The 16,908-nt window shown below is 44.1% G+C and overlaps 1 protein-coding gene across 1 annotated transcript in view; it reads left to right on the forward strand.

The window, feature by feature from the left end:
* The window catches only part of LOC126284049 (ribonuclease P protein subunit p29), a 99,140-nt gene that overhangs the window by 46,411 nt on the left and 35,821 nt on the right, over positions 1-16,908 (forward strand). The gene's annotated exons all lie outside the window — the stretch shown is intronic.

Raw genomic sequence — 16,908 nt, forward strand, 5'->3', positions numbered from 1 at the left:
AGAATCAAACTACAGTTAAAACCTCAGAGGTTCACAAAAAGGAAGCCACTAATCCCAAAATTTGATACTATCCAGATTCAACCATCTTTCACAGAATAATAAGAGAAAAAGCCCTCCAACAATTGGAAGCAACTGAGAAGCAAACTAATCAAAATCGCACAAACACTGATACCTCTGCAAAAAAGAAAAGGACACCCTTGGTGGAATGAAGAATTTGAACAAGCAATCCAATCTTGACAGAAAGTGTACAGTAATTGGAGCAGCAGAAAGACTGAGAAGAATTACAATACATTCTTGACAGTGAGGAAAGAGACAGCCCAATTAATCAGAAAGACCAAAAGGAAATTCGAAAAGGACCAGCTACTTAAAATCAAGAAAGAGTTTGAAAGAAACAACATGTGAAGTTTTTACAAAAATTTCAAAACAAAACTCGCAGGATATCAGCCGCAAAATCTTTGCTTCAAGAAAGGAAATGGGCAATTTGTGAACACTCAAGAAAATTGTGAAGAACTTGCAGGATTTTTGAAAATCTGCTGAACTGCCCAGAAACAACACAAAGATTTCTGCCTGAGGAACCTGAATCCACAAACCCAAACTCATTTTCACTGGATGTGGAAATCACCAAACAGACCAAACGTCTTAAAAACAATAAAGCGGCATGTGAAGATGGAATCGTAGCGGAAATCCTCAAATCAGCAGGCCCAAATACTATAAAAGAAATCACCGATATAATACAAGACATTTGGCAAACAGAACGAATTCTGCACAACTGGAAAAATGCATTAATTCATCCTCTATTCAAGAAAGGAGATAGATCGAATGTAAAAAACTATAGGGGAATCTCATTTATATCAGTAGCTTACAAAATTCTATCCTAGTGCCTTCTCAATAGAGCACAACAACTAGGACCAAAAATTGGAGAATATCAGGCAGGATTTAGACCAGGCCGTTAATATCCAGAGCAAATTCTGAACTTGAAACTAAGCTTAAGGCATTAGAGAATAAGTGGCAAAAATGTAGTTTGGGCATTTGTTGACTTTAAAAAAGCCTACAATTCAGTTGATCATCAATCATTATTCCAAATATTAAAAGAACAAGGTTTAGATCTGAAAACACTTGCAATCATACCACAGACATTGATAGACACAAAATCTAAAGTAAAATTTATGGGGGAAATCTCTGAGTCTTTTCTGATCAAAACAGGAGTAAGACAAGGAGATGGACTCTCTCCACTACTGTTCAACTTCTTTCTTGAAAAGGTGATACAAGAATGGTGCAAACTGAAATCAGTCATCAAGATTGACCAACCCGTTACTCTCGGCAGAGGAAAATTAACAGTAGACGGCTTTTCATTTACAGACGATCTAGCCATCTTGTCTTACAATGTTTCAACAGCCAAAAAACAGATTGAACTCCTGAAAGAAACTGTGGGAAAAGTGGGCCTGCAAGTATCTTGAAAAGGCAGAATATATGACTTGCAAAAAACAAGCACCGAAAGTCATGGAGACAAAATATGGCAAAATTAAACGAGTCCCACAATTTAAATATTTCGGTGAAACGATTCAGGAAAAAGGGAATAGAACGAAAACCAACAAAGTTAGATGCCAAAAGATGGGCAATGATTATCAACTCACTCAAAATATCTACAATAAAAAATGTGTCTGCAAGCACACAAAACTACAACACCGCGATACCATCATAAAACCTTGATGCCTATATGGATCAGAGACACTAATTTTAAACAGGAAAACAGACATTCAGAAAAAGGAACAGAAGATCATAAGAAAAACTTTAGGCCCAAAACTTGTAGGTAAACAGTATTGACTCGGAGGCAAACTCTCATACAAAATGGCAATGTACTGATAAAATAAGGTAAATATTTGAAGCATAAAGACAATCATATTTCTGGTAGCTGCTGCTCATCAGTATGTTTTGTGCAGTAGCACCAGTTGCAGGATGACTGTGTGGATGATGTGCCCTATTTTACGGCATATTTTAGTTTTACATGACGATACTTTGCTGAGTGTATTTATATGTTTGACGATGCCATTATGGCTTTATCACATTAGGACATGGTGTAGAACAGGTACGCTTTACCTTTTTTATCTGTACATTCCCTGTGTGTATGAGAGTATATCGTAATATGAAATACTATATTGTTTTGAAAGATAGACTGTCCACCAGTTATATGTTTTTTATATTGCAGATCTGAAGATGGTCATTACTGACTGAAACCGGTCATCATTGAAGGACTTTATATTGTGATCAAAGACTGGAATAAAAAACAATAGATTGTAATCCTGGATGTCACTTTGAGCTTCGAGGCGTATGTCTAATGAAAAATTGCATTCTACTCTAATTCACAAGTCACTGTAGTGATCTGTGCACCCACTCAAGGAAACACGTTTGTAAAAGGAAAGCAATGGACATGCTTTTCGTGATATGTGTAGAAGTTATCTTCTTGTAATCCAATAATAGCAGCAGAATGTGAAGAAGTCAAGCCTTTGCCATGTATGTATGGAACTTCAAGAGGCACTGATGAGCAGGACCTCTACTTCAAGAGAATCAACTACATTGATGAGATTTAAAATGGATATTATGTCAGACATTATGTCAGGTAACAGATCTCATGAAGTGTTCTGACTCAGCTTCCACTACAAAGGAGCAAGCCAGCTGCTACATAAAACCCTAAAACAACAAGAACAATGCTAACTAGCCTCCCAAAACCCCAACTGCAAACCACCTGGTCTGCTTCAGGTTCATTGATGACATCTTCATGATCTGGACTCAGGACAAAGACAACCTATCATCATTTCTTCACAACCTCAACATCTTCTCTCCCATTCACTTCAGCTGATCCTCTGGTCCCAGCGTGCTTTTTTCACAGATGTTGCCCCCCCCCCCCCCTCCCTCTCCTCTCTGATGGCTTCACCCACAACTCTGTCCATATTAAACCCACCAACCAACAGTTCCTGTATTTTGACAGCTGCCATCCATTCAACATTAAAGAATCCCTCCCATAAGACCTTGCCATCCGGAGAGCAGCTGTCCACCAAATGGCCACGGCCAACTGTGGCCAAGAGCAAGGTAGACCACTCTCTAGCACAACATGCAGCTGAACATAACATGCTATACGTCAGTGATTGCTTCACAACCCTATGCCATCTGGCTCCTCCCTTGCACCACCAGCTTTTCTGAACTTTGCAGATGGGAATTATCCTTATGGCACATTCTCCATTTCTGAAATTATCCTGTCCTCAACCTACAGTAACCTAATGTCCCCACACCCTTGACCCTACAGTTTCTGCCCCCTCGTCCACCTTTTTCCCTTTCCCTCCCTCTCCCCCTCTCCCTTCTTGTATGACACCACCCTCTGCCAACGTACCAGCCCATCCTTTCCCGTTACCCGCTCCCCTTCTTTTCTGCCCCTCCCCCCCCCCTCCCCTCCAAGCACTGCACCTCCTGACACTGCACCTGACAGTCTGTAGTGCCTGCATGCCTGCTATACAAGCTCTACCAGGGTGTATACCACCCGGGGCAAACGGGAGATCCAGGAAAAACCCGGGAATTTTTTCATCCGGGAGAAAACCTGGAAAAACCCGGGATTTTTTTAGAATTCCTGGAATTTTTCATTGTTTTAGTTCTCAGCTAAATTTTTGTGATTTTGACTGGTAAGAATCAACACTCTAACAAAGGATATTACTGTATCCCTCTATTGCAGGATAATACTGTAGCAACAAAACATGAACGAGAGAGAAAAAATGAAAATAAAACTTAGTTGCAAAGGAAATGCCCCGTATAGAACAACAAGACACAGTGCTCATACAAGCGTCTGCCAACAGCAAAGTGTGTCAAAGGCTTTATGAAGACTATGCAATGCTTCCTAACAACAAATTGCCTCCAATGACCGTGACGTGACAACTGTTTAAATTAGATTCGTTTGAGCAGTGGCGGGCGGGCTCTAGCGCATGCACATTTGAGTTGCGTATGAATAGTACCCTCTTTCACTTCTGGATACAGAATTATGGCTGGGCGCCACTACTTAATATTGTCCCGGTTCGGAAATATAGTAAATCTGGGGCTGATCCACAGAGCAGTCTGAATTGTGGTGGGGAGGTGGGTCGTTTCCACTTGACCTGTGTTTATGTTCAGTGATTTTGTTGTTTCCTCTTAGTTTATTTGCTCTCACATTAAATGATAACAAATGGATTTTTGCTGCCGGGAGTTATCAAATGAATTACAATACGTTCGCATGATTACGAAACGCTAAAATATGTTCTTAGTCTTAGATTCTATTTCCACCTTCCTGACAGTCAAGTATTAATCGCCTTGCAGAACAATGAAGTTATTTTTGTTGGTTTGCTAAAGAGATTTGGCTATTATTAATCTTTTTTGTTATATTTGAAACAAAGTGTTTAATTTCACACTATTGTCTAGTTTCAACTGTTTGCTGCACTTAAAGTGCACGGATGGCATTATGCCATAATAAAGAACCAAACATGACATAATACAGTACTGGTACTCCAAGAAAATTCATATACGAATCTGGACATATGAATGTGCATTTTAAGCCGAATTATGCATTTTAGCATGGGTCACGAAATTCCGATGCTCTTGAAGTATCCTCTGATGTCTTGTTTCTTTTATGACCTAATGTAAGAGCTTTTAATGTTTTACACGTTCTAACATATGGGCTTCCTGCGTCATTGTAGCTGCGTAAGCGCGATGACGACTATTATCTGGCGTTCTCTTCCGACTGCTGAAACGAACCTATTTCTAACAGGCTGCAGGAAAATATTGCGAATGGTGGTTTGAAAAGCGTTACATTCAAACCAAATTTCCTTTTACACTAGATGAACTATGTGCGAGAATGTACAATGAATTACTTAAATCACAAAGCATTTGACTCTCATTTAAAAATCAGCTCTTTCAGGACGACCATTTAGAAGAATTTCGAGCCCAGAAGATCAAACATTTACGTCGTTATTAAAAATTTTACTGGCACATTTATGTGAGGTATCTTAAAGTGTAACACGTGCAAAAAAGATCGACATTATATGTGGAAGCTTAGCATCTCCTCCAGCTTATTAATCTTAGAGACCAATATTATATGTGAATGCTATGTATATTAATTTAAACCATTAACTTTTCTTATTTGTGTGTTAGCACTAATTAAGAGTGATCTTGCTATTGGCTTACTACATCACGTGTCTGTGCTGTCATCAGCTGGCGAGATCACGTGACAATGAGCTATGACTGGGTTACAAAAGCACCTCGCAATCTTGATTTCAATGTTGTCTTAAAGTGACATGCGATGTTTGGTGGAATTCAAATTTATACCTTTGTAAAACGGAAATATGCAGCGTACATGTTGCTGCACATCAAAGGTCTTTCAAAACGTCGATATATAAAAACATAAATATTCAAAGGATTGATGAGTTTTAGTGCCGAGGAAGAGTATACTGTCACTTAACACACAAAAAGTGTATTTTCACCCAGGAGAAAGTGCATTTTTAACCGGGAAATCTGGGAATTTTTTTTTTTTTTTTTTTTTTTTTCCTTGTCCACGTATACACCCTGTCTACTCTCACTCCATCTTACCATGCTATCCATCCCCCTTCACTGGCCCACACCAGTTGCTATTCATGTGACAGTCACATTCTGGTTGGCCATAAATGTTTGCATGAGTTGTTCTTGCTTGTTTGTTTGTGTGTGTGTGTGGGGAGGGGGGGTTCATTGCTGAAGAAAGTTTTGGCCTAAATTGGTCATCTTTATGGTAAGTAGGAATCTGTCCTTTTCCCAATATTGTTGTTTTATTATTTTCATTCACTAATATCTTAAGCTATTGTATTCTGGGGACTTGTCGTTGAGGAAAACAGTGTTCATTGCACAGAAGCATTAAATAAGGATAAAATGTGGCGTCCACTCTACAAGCTGTTGTATACAGCTCTTTAAAACATTTGGACATACTGACAGTAGTGTCCCACATTTACCCCCTTATGAAGTTTGTTGTCAACAGTTAATAATAGTTTGAAAACATTAATATTGATTGATATTATTCTAGAAGCAGAGGTTACTTGTACTGTATATCATTCAGATTTACTGTGGCACAAAAAATAGTGACGTATTCAGAAATAAGTCTTCGATGACCTACCACCTTCAGACACAAATTGAAATCATATCAACTTGACAGTTCTTAGTAGTCCATTGGAGAATTTCTGTAGGTATGCCTGACTGCAGCTCAGATGCTATTGATTAGTTCACAAGGTGTGTGAGAAAAATAATGAGACTGATTTCTTATCTACCAAAGCTTTTATTTTTTTAACAACAGTATTGTCCCTTTCAGCAGATGTACACCAACAGAGTCATTGTTCCCAGACTTAGTAACAATGCTGAAAACCTCCAACTGGTAGAGCTTTTAACATGTTTGTCACATTCTTTTGAATGTTCTCCAGAGTGCCAAAATGATGTCCTTTAATGATCCTTTTCAATTTTAGGAAAAGGAAAACAATCACAAGGACTCAGGTATGCCTTCTGCAGTCAAAAATTCCATGATGGAAGCAGCCATGAGACATGGGGCTTTGTCAGACGCAGCATCCACTCGCCAGCAATGTCCAGTCAGTTTCGCTCAATTCATTCTTTTTCTCAACCTTTCATGAACATCTTTCTAAAACACTTGGTTAACAATTTGTCCTGGAGGAGCAATCTGACAGGAGCATGCACACATTCAACATTTTCATCAGTTTTTGAAGTTGCGAGTCCCTGAGTGAGGTACATCTTCATGTATTCTTGGCCTTCCAAAAACGATTTGTGCCAGTGAAGAACTTGTACTGTTAATAAGGAATGTTCCCCATAGGTCTGTTTCAAAGGTCACACTTGTGGATTCCTCAGGTTTAACACAAAACTTGATGGCATAATGTTGCTCTACATTCTACTGTTCCATTTTTGTGATACACAACAGAAACACAATTTCACTGATGGTGCTCTCAAAAGTCACATGATAGGTGTATGGAGCTGAAACTTGGACTGAGAATCTGGAAGTTATAAAGACACTGGCCTACTCAAGTAGAAAAACACTTGCCAGATGATCTGCAGTGTTGTGAGTCTTAAAACTTTTCTCACACACCTCGTAAACATGGCCTCGATCCCCCTGCGTATTCTGGGGGTAAGAATAGGCTCTTGGTATTCCTGCCTGTTGTAAGAGGTGACTAAAAGGAGTCTCAAATGTTTCGGCCCTTATGTAATGGTCCGGTCTTGGGTTTGACCACCATAATTCAAAATTATTCCAAAGAGCGAGCCAATTGGGGAAGGGCACCTTACTTAGTGCACTGTGTTCATCGTGCATTGAGACCTTTAGCCAGCTTATCCGTCGTTGCATTGCAGTCCCGCTTGCTCTCCGACTCTTGGGTGAGGATACATTCCTGGGTGCAATTTCTGCCATGCACTCTGCAGTGTCGCTTTCTGCACTGGAGACAACCGTAGATCACTTGCCACCTAACATCCAGCACGGTAGCCAGTCAGTTGTGGTGGGGTGGCCATGTACCCTGTTGGTTGTAGCCCCTGACAACACAGGGATTGCTCTACTGATGCCTGTGCCGTTAACTCCCCATGTATTCCAAGGAGTAGATGCCTATCTCCCTGGGCCATCTGGACTCCCAGCAATGGCCATCCTGCCAGGTGGTCATTGATGTGGCTGGGTGGTGCCCTTGGGGAGGGCCCTTGGTTGGAGTAGGTGGCATCAGGGTGGATGACCCGCAATAAAGCATGGCACATCTTCTCGTGCTGGTGGCCAACCACCAGCAGTTTCTAAGTGTTTAAGGGCTCACTTTAATGCAAACATGTATGACCCCAAATCGTTTCCCTCCCTGGCCACACCATGGGAGGAACGAAAGGCTATGAATGACAGTGAGACATATTCGCCCCGGTATCTAGTCTGTAGGAGAGCTGAAGGGGAATCGTTCCATGAAGCCTCAGTTCTTTGAAGAGCATTTAGAGGACAAGTTGTGGGAGGTGGAGGGCTTGTCAAAAATGCAGTCTGGGTCAGTCTTGATAAAAACAGCATCCTCTGCCCAGTCACGAGCATTACTCACTTGTAAGAAGCGGGGGGATGTTTCTGTTACTATCATGCCCCATAAAAGCTTAAATATGGTCCAGGGCATTATCTTCCACGGGGACCTTCTTTTACAGTCCGATGACGAGCTGCGCACCAACTTAGAGTGATGAGGTGTCCATTTTGTCTGGTGTGTCCATCGGGGTCTGAGGGATTATCAGGTTGCCATCAGTGTCTTCGTCTTGGCCTTCGAGGGTGACGCATTACGCGAGAAGGTGAAGGTGATGGTCTACCGCTGTGATGTCAAGCCATATATCCCTTCCCCGATGCGGTGCTTAAAGTGTTAGAAATTCGGCCATATGTCTTCCCACTGTGCTTCCAGCCTCATATGTCCCACCCCGATACTCCATGTGCCCCGCCTCCCATCTGTGTCAACTGCGGAGAGCACCATCTCCCTTTCTTGCCGGACTGTAAAATTCTATGGAAGGGATGGAAAATAATGGAATAAAAGACCCTGGACCGAATGACCTACACTGACGCTAAACGGAAATTTGAACGGCTTTATTCCATGCGCATGATGTCATCTTATGCTGCCACTGTCACGCCTGTTACAACTCCATCCGTTGCACCACATACAGTCAGCTCTTAGAGCCGAAGGACCACACCTGCCCTCTTGATGGTGGGGAGGCACTTCCCTCCCTGTTGTTCCCGCACCACCTACCTCGGGCCAGCATCCCCCTCAACCATCGGGGACACCAGTCCCCGCTTCTAAGCTGGAGAAGCGTTAGTCTTGTTCGGCTTCTCTCGCTAGGAAGGGATCCCTTGTGTTACTCCCTTCCCAGGTTCCTACCAGTGGCATACCTGACACCCCCCCAGGGGCTGAAGAAGCCGGTAGCTGATCGTAGGGCTTCACGGTCCTCTTCAGTCCCTCCAGCAAGGGCAAGGAAAAGCTTGAGAAGTCGAAATCGAAGGCTCCTAAGACCAAGGAAATTGTGGTGGCACCCACTCCACCGCAACCTACAAGCTCTGTGTCTGAGGATGCGATGGAGATTCTGGCGTCAGCTGAGGACCTAGATTTCGCCGGTCCCTCAGACATGATGGTACTCAAGTCAGTGGCAGCAGGTGACCCAGTGGCGTAATCTGCCTCCTCGGTCCCTTCATGCCTTTCTTGGCCATGGACAGTGTAATCCACCAGTGGAACTGCAGCAGTTTTTTCCTCCATCTTGCTGATCTCTGACAACTTCTCAGTCTTCACCCTTTCCTCTGCATTGCTGTTCAGGAAACTTGGTTTCCGGCGATGCGAACCCCCGCCCTCCGTGCTATTGGGATTATTATAAGAACCGGGCAGCTTATGAGAGGGTATCTCGTGGTGTGTGCGTCTACGTCCTTCACTCTCTTTACACCGAGTCTGTCCCTCTACAAACACCTTTAGAGGCTGTCGCTGTTTGGGCGTGGACACCTCAGACTGTTATTGTCTGCAGTCACTATCTTCCACCCGATGGTGATATCCCGCAGCATGTCCTGGCTCCACTGATAGCCCAATTGCCGCCACCTTTTCTGTTACTTGGCGACTTCGATGCCCATAACCCTCTGTGGGGTGGATCAGTGGCAACAGGCTGAGAGAGCATCGTTGAGCAAGTATTGGCACAGCTTGACCTTTCTCTGTTAAATACTGGTGCCTTCACACATTTCAGTGTGGCGCATCGCACGTACTCAGCCATCAACCTTTCAATATGCAGCCCTAGCCTATTACCATCTGTCCAATGGAGTGTGCATGATGACTTGTGCGGTAGTGACCACTTTCCGATCTTTCTGTCACTGCCACAGCATCACTCTTCTGGGCGTCCCTGCAGATGGGCTATGAATAAGGCTGACTGGGACTTGTTCACCTCCATTGCCACCATTGAGCTTCTTTCCAATGACGCCATTGATGTGGTGGTTCACTTGCCCACCACCGGAATCATTTCTGCTGCAGAATCTGCAATTCCTTGTTCTTCTGGGTCCCCTCAGGAGGACTGTGCTTTCTTGGTCGTCCAAGATCTGCTGAGGTGATTAAAGATCGCAGGGGGGCACTGCAGCGTCACAAGTGGCAATCCTCATTGGCACACCTCATTTCCTTTGAACGGCTCCATGCACGAGGCCGCTGCCTCATTCGCCATCGCAAGCAGGAATACTGGGAAAGGTATGTCTCCACCATTGGCCTCCGTACCTCTCCATCGCAGGTGTGGGCCAAGATTAGGCAACTCTATGGCTACTGGACTCCTGTCAGTGTACCTGCGCTTTCACTGAATGGAGCAGTCTTTACTGACTCCGACACAATTGCAAACCGCTTAGCGGAGCATTTTGGTCAGAGTTCCACTTCTGCGAATTACCCACTGGCCTTCCGCTCACTGAAAGAATGTCGGAGCCTTTCATTTCACACGCGCCACCCTGAATCGTACAATGCTCCATTCAGTGAGTGATAATTCCAAAGTCCCCTAGCCGTTTGCACTGATATGGCTCCCAGGCCAGATCGCATGCACTGTCAGATGTTCAAACACATCTCGGTGGGCTGCCGACGACGCCTCCTCGACCTTTTCAACTGTATCTGGGTTGAGTGCGAGTTCCCGTCTCAGTGGCATTGTAATCCCCATGTTAAAACATGGCAAGAACCCACTGGAGGTAGACAGCTACCGCCCCATTAGACTTGCCAACGTTCTTTGCAAGGTGCTCGAACGCATGGTGAGCCAGAAACTGAGTTGGCTACTTGAGTGTCACTTAGTTTCTTCCGTGTGCAAGTTGCGGTCTCCCATAGTTCCTCCCAAGTTCACGATTATGGGGTACTGCAAGGATCTGTCTTAAGTGTCTGCCTCTTTTTAATTGCAATTAATGGGCTCGCTGCAGCAGTGGGAACGTTCATCTCACCTTCCTTGTATGCTGACGATTTCTACTTATACTATAGCTCTACTGGCATTGCAGCTGTGTAACGACAGCTGCAGGGCGCTATCCGCAAAGCGCAGTCTTGGGCTGTAGAGCATGGCTTCCAGTTTTCGGCCACAAAGACCTGTGTTATGCATTTCTGCTGGTGACAGACTGTTCACCCTGAGCCACGGCTTTATCTTGATGGCGAACCTCTTGCTGTGGTGAAGACACATCAGTTCGTGGGATTGGTTTTTGATACCCGATTGACTTGGCTCACTCATATTCGGCAACTTAAACAGACGTGCTGGTGGCATCTTAATGCTCTTCGTTGCTTGAATCGCACCAGCTGGGGTGCTGATTGGTCTACCTTTCTACGGCTGTACCGGGCGTTAATTCAGTCCTGTCTAGATTATGGGAGCCTGCCTTACAGTTCGGCATCCCCTTCCGCATTGCGTCTGCTGGACCCCATCTTTCACAGCGGGATCCGACTTGCCACTGAAGCTTTCCGAACAAGCTCTGTCAACAGCATACTTGTGGAGGCAGGTGTCACTCCATTGCAGTTCCAGCGCCAATGATTACTGGCCGCTTATGCTACACAGGTTTGTAACTTGCCCAAGCATCCCAATTATCGTCTCCTGTTCCCTCAGTTGGTCATCCACCTTCCAAAATGGCGGACCCGGTCAAGGTGTACGATCGCGATTTGCGTCAGAGCTCTTCTTTCGGGATTTGAGAGTTTCCCTCTTCCACCTCTTTTCCAGCTCCCTCTGCGTATACCCCCATGGTGTGTGCCCCACCCATGCCTTCGACTGGATTTGGCACAGGGTCCAAAGGACTCGGTCCCTTCTGAGGCTCTCCACCACCACTTTCTTTCAATCCTTGCTGCATTTCAAGGCTCTGACAATGTCTATACTGACCGTTCAGTGGTTGCTGGTCATGTCGGTTATGCTCTTACTCTAGATGATCATTACAAACAACACTCATTGCTGGCTGGCTGCAGTGTTTTCACTGCTGAGCTGGTCGCCATTTCTCCCGCCCTATAGTGTATCAGTTCCTGCTCAGGTGAGTCCTTCGTTATCTGTAGTGACCCCCTGAGTGGTTCACGAGCTACGGACAAGTGTTTCCCTCACTCTCGTCTGATGATGGCTATCCAGGAGATTTAGTTTTGAGTTTTATTCTTGCAGGGGTTTTTTATCACTTGATCTAAGTGTTAGCTCTTTTTTTGTGTCAAGTCTCGGTTTTGGCCTACGATTTTAGACTGGGGTTTTTAGTGCATTTCTTGGTGGTTGGCTTTTCCTTTTCGCTTCTATGGTCAGCCAACCACTGTCACACTCAGTGTGATTTTAATTCCTTTTTTCTGCTCTCTGTCTGTGTCTTTCTTGTCCTGTGTCGTCTCTTGTCATCTCCATCATTTCTTTTTATTCTTTGTGGGTGTTTCAAGTTAATGGAAGAAGGGACTGATGGCCCTAGTAGTCTGGGCCCTTCAATCCCACAAACCAACTAACAAACACGGCCTCGAGGATTTCCTTCAGTGTTGATTTGGGCCTCTTTGCTGAGCCCTGAGTGCCAATGACAAGTATAGAGGTGCCATCACTCAGGTATAACGGGATCACAATGCAAAAGTTATTGTTTACATGACAGTTACAATAGTAGCAACCAATCAAAGAATGAACTTGATCATGCTTTCTATTCTGTTCGCTACCATCGTATTTGTCTGCTACCTCAGGTGCCAGTTGCCACAGTCAGTTGCAGACAACACTTTTGGCTAGTAATGTAACAGTCATGATTCACTTTTGTTGTTTCTTTGTTTCTCTGCGTGGTGTGTTGATTTTACTCAATGGAATGCCCTAAACTAATTGCAAAAGAATGCTGGAAAGTGATATGACTGTTACCACCTGCTGAAAAACCTCAGTACTGCGTGTTAATCGGCAGTGTGTGAATATATCCAGAATGGAAACAACAACCAGTTGTTGCTGCGGCAGCCGTATTGTGTGCACAGACAAATATGAACTGACAAAACTGCCCCTTCCCACGCTTAACTGTCAGTCACTTTTTTATTCTGATCAAGGTACAGTTGACTGCTGTTGACAAGTATAAACATACAACTGAATCCCTCCCACCCATATCCCAGTAGCTTTCCACATTTCTAGCTGCTGTGATGTGTTCAGAACCTTATGCGCTGTTATCTTGTTTTGCTGTATTTGAATTCACTTTACCTCCGACTGTTCATCACAATTGGCATTGTCGTATTTTTCTGACATTCTTATCTGCAAAGAAAATGACCAGGCAGTGTGATTGCATTGATTTTCGATGTGCATTAGCTGCTGTCATCCATTTGTTATTTGAATCTGTTAAGTGAACAATGATCCACAACGCGTACAGAAAAGGAACTGCAGTTTTAAGAGTCAAAAGCTGTGAAAAGGAGCAGTAATTGAGAAGAAAATTAGACAGGGTTGCTTACCACTTACTGCCCTGGTTAGTGAATCTGTAATATGAGGAAGTGACAAAGGAAACCAAGAAGACATTTGAAAAATAATTTCAGTTCAGGGGCAAGAATAAGAATAAAAACTTCAAGGTTTCCCAAGTACAGTGTAATTTTCTCAGATACACTAAAGTACTAGGAAGATCAGGTGAATGGAACATATGGTATGTTGAAAATGTGTTGTGTCATACTGAAATTTTTTGAGTCCAGTTTCCGTGCTTTCAGAAAAAAATAATGGATTACGGATGGTTCCACCTTTTTTGCAAGTAGTCATATTAAAAAATAGCCCACTGAAGATGCCATATTTGTGGTGAAACACATTTGGGCATTAAAGTAAAACAATGATTGTGTACTTGCAGAAAGGCAGAGCCATCCTTAATTCATTATTATGTTATAAGATGATCGCAAATAGTAGTAAAACAAGGATAATGGAGTTTAATCAAATTAAATTAGGCACTACTGAGGGAATTAAATGAGGAAATAACATAATGAAATGGGTAGACAGGTTTTCACATTTGGGGAGCAACTTATTATGTCAGAAATAAAGAGTGTGTGAAATACAAGTTGGTAATAGGAAAAAAATTGTCTCTACAAGAAATTTGTTAAAACTAACTGTAAATTTATGTGTTATCAAGTCTTTTCGTGGAGTACTTGCCTGCAGTTTGGCAGTATACACTAGTGAAAATGTGGATGAAAAATAGTGCGGAATAGAAGCCTTTGAAGTTTGATGTTGCAGAACAGTGCTAAAAATTAAGTGGGTAGATCAAGCAACTTTTGAAGAACAACTGAATTAATCTGAGAGAAAAGAACTTTGTGTCACAGATAGACTAAAAAAAAGAATAAATAATTTTGTAATGGATGGGAGTGTGGAAGTGAAAGTTATGGAGAGAGACCAAAGCTGGAATGAATTTAATAGGCTGCTTCAAATGGAGTCATGGTGCAGTAGTTATGCTGATATGAGAAAACCTGCACGAACTCCACATAAATCTTCAGACTGCAAGAAACAACAACAATAATGATAATCTGCTAAGTAACGGCTTCTCTTCAGCTCCTCACAGAGCACAGTGGATTTTCTTTCACATTCATAATTTACCACTAAAAGTGATGCAGTCTCAAAAACAGCAGTTAATCGTTTCAAATTTTAGTAATCACCAAATGTTTGCTTGTAATAATATATATGAATTAGCAGTAGTTAAACATCAAATGGACAATTTCCAAATGACAGCTGTTTCTTTGTATCCACACCTTTTTTTTCCTTTTGGTGATTCCACTCATCCTTGGATCTGAGTGACCTTTTCTTTGTAACCTTCTCCAACCTAACCACCTTACCCCCTTTCCAACATGAGGACACCCCCCTCCCAGGGGGCTCAAGGTTCTTTCGTGAGTACGTGTGTGGTGAGGGCAGGGCCCCAAGATATTGCAGCCGTCCTTCTTTTCAGGGCTGCATTTTCTTGCTCTTACCCTCATTTCCTCTCCTTGCTCCTTCCCCTTCGCCCTCTCCTCTCCCTCTCTTGGTGTCCTTGTTTATGTTGGCCCCGCTATCCTCTTGGTTATGTTGGTTTTGCAATTTGGTTTTGTAGCATAATCACTTCATCCTTTTGGCATCCCCTGGTCCCTCACTGGGGTTTGACCTTCATTACTAAATTTCTCTTCCGTAGTGTAAGCCATTTGGGGAAGACACCTTACCTAGTGTCTCCAACGTGTGCCCTCCTGAGCCCCCTGAACACACAGGGATCACACTTCTGATACCTGAGCTGTGACCTCCTCATGTAATCCTAGGAGTGGTTGCTTGTCATCCTGGAGCATCGGAACTCCCGGCAATGGCCGGCATGCCAGACAGCCCTTGCTGTGGCTGGGTGGCACCCGTGGGTAGAACCCCTGATCGGAGCGAGTTGTATCAGTACGGATGCTATGCAAATTAAACGCATACGAGTCCAGAATTCTGGCCGTTCTGCAGCTGTCTCTCTGCGTGGAACTGGTTCTTTTAGTGCTACTTCTCCTGCCCCTTTGGCCTTCCCTTCTATGGCTACCTCCTGGGAGGAGGGTCAGGCCCATCCGCTAGGGGCGAAACCTTTCCCCCGCTATCTGGTCTGCACCAGGAATGATGGGGATACTTTTGCCAATACCAAACCTTTATTTTTTGTGGAACACATTGAAGATAAGTTTGGCAAAGTGGGCTCTCTGAGCAAGATGTGGTCGGGTTCGTTGTTGATCAAAACTGCTTCAGCTGCCAGTCTGTGGCCTTTCGTGCCTGTAGCCATCTTGGCACAATTCCTGTGTCCATTACCCCCACCAATCTCTAAATATGATTCAAGGTGTGATTTTTCACAAGGAACTTCATCCTTCAAACTGATAAGGAACTGCGGGACAATCTCGGACGTCGGGGTGTTCACTTTGTTTGGCGTGTTCAGAAGGATCCGAAGGACAATCGCATTGATACTGGTGCCTTTATCCTGGCCTTTGAAGGGGATACCCTCCCTGAGAAAGTAAAGATTATGGTTTATCGATGTGATGTGAAGCCGTACATCCCACCTCCTATGAGGTGATTTAAGTGCTTGCATTTTGGACACGTCTTCTCACTGTTCGCAGGCCCATCTCTCTGGTGACTGTGGACGTCCACTCCATGAGGGAATTTCCTGTGTTCTCCCTCCTGTGTGTGTTAATTGTCATGGCGATCATTCTCCACGTTCACCAGATTGCCCAGTATATAAGAAGGAAAAGAAGATACAGGAGTGTATGTCCCTTGATCGTTTAACCTACACTGAGGCTCATAAGTAGTACGCACGTCTTCACCCTGAGTCCATGGCGTCTAGTTATGCTTTAGTTACATCTCCACCCCTTCCTCCCCCTTCCTTACCCCAGTCCTGAACTGCCCTCCTCTCCCCCTCCCGTGCGGTTCCCACACCCTCTCCTCCGGGCGCCAATCCCCCTCCCCAGCCAGAGAAGTGTACCACTTCTTCGGCGTCTGCCGGTCAAGGGCGCCCCTCCTGGGATACCCCTTCCTGGCACCTTCCAGGCCAAATGTCTGCTGCCACGCGACGACTGCGAGAACCCAGTTTGTGGGCCCCAGGTCATTCGATCTCTTTCTGTTCCCGATCTTGCTGCAGCTGGCTCCTTTATGCCACACAGCCCTCCTCGATCTCAAAACAGAAATGAAGAAGAAGTGTAAGTTGCGGGACAAGAAGCCTCTGATGTCACCAGAGGTCTCATCTCCAGCTTCACAACCTGATTCTGCCCTGTTGTTCATGGATGTCGCTCCTGCTTTGTTGGTGACAGGTGGGGACCCGGCACCATGACTGGCTTTAGCCTGTTTAACCCCCATTTGAATCATTGTTCTGTGGTTATCCAGTGGACTTGTAATGGCTATTACCGTCACCTTCCGGAGTTGAAATCCCTTATTTTGTCTTATTCTGCAACTTATGTGGTTCTACAGGAATCTCATTTTACTCATGATCACTCACCGTCCCTCTGTGGGTTC

This window comes from Schistocerca gregaria, chromosome 8, assembly GCF_023897955.1.
Source record: "Schistocerca gregaria isolate iqSchGreg1 chromosome 8, iqSchGreg1.2, whole genome shotgun sequence".
Classification (NCBI taxonomy): Eukaryota; Metazoa; Arthropoda; class Insecta; order Orthoptera; family Acrididae; genus Schistocerca; species Schistocerca gregaria.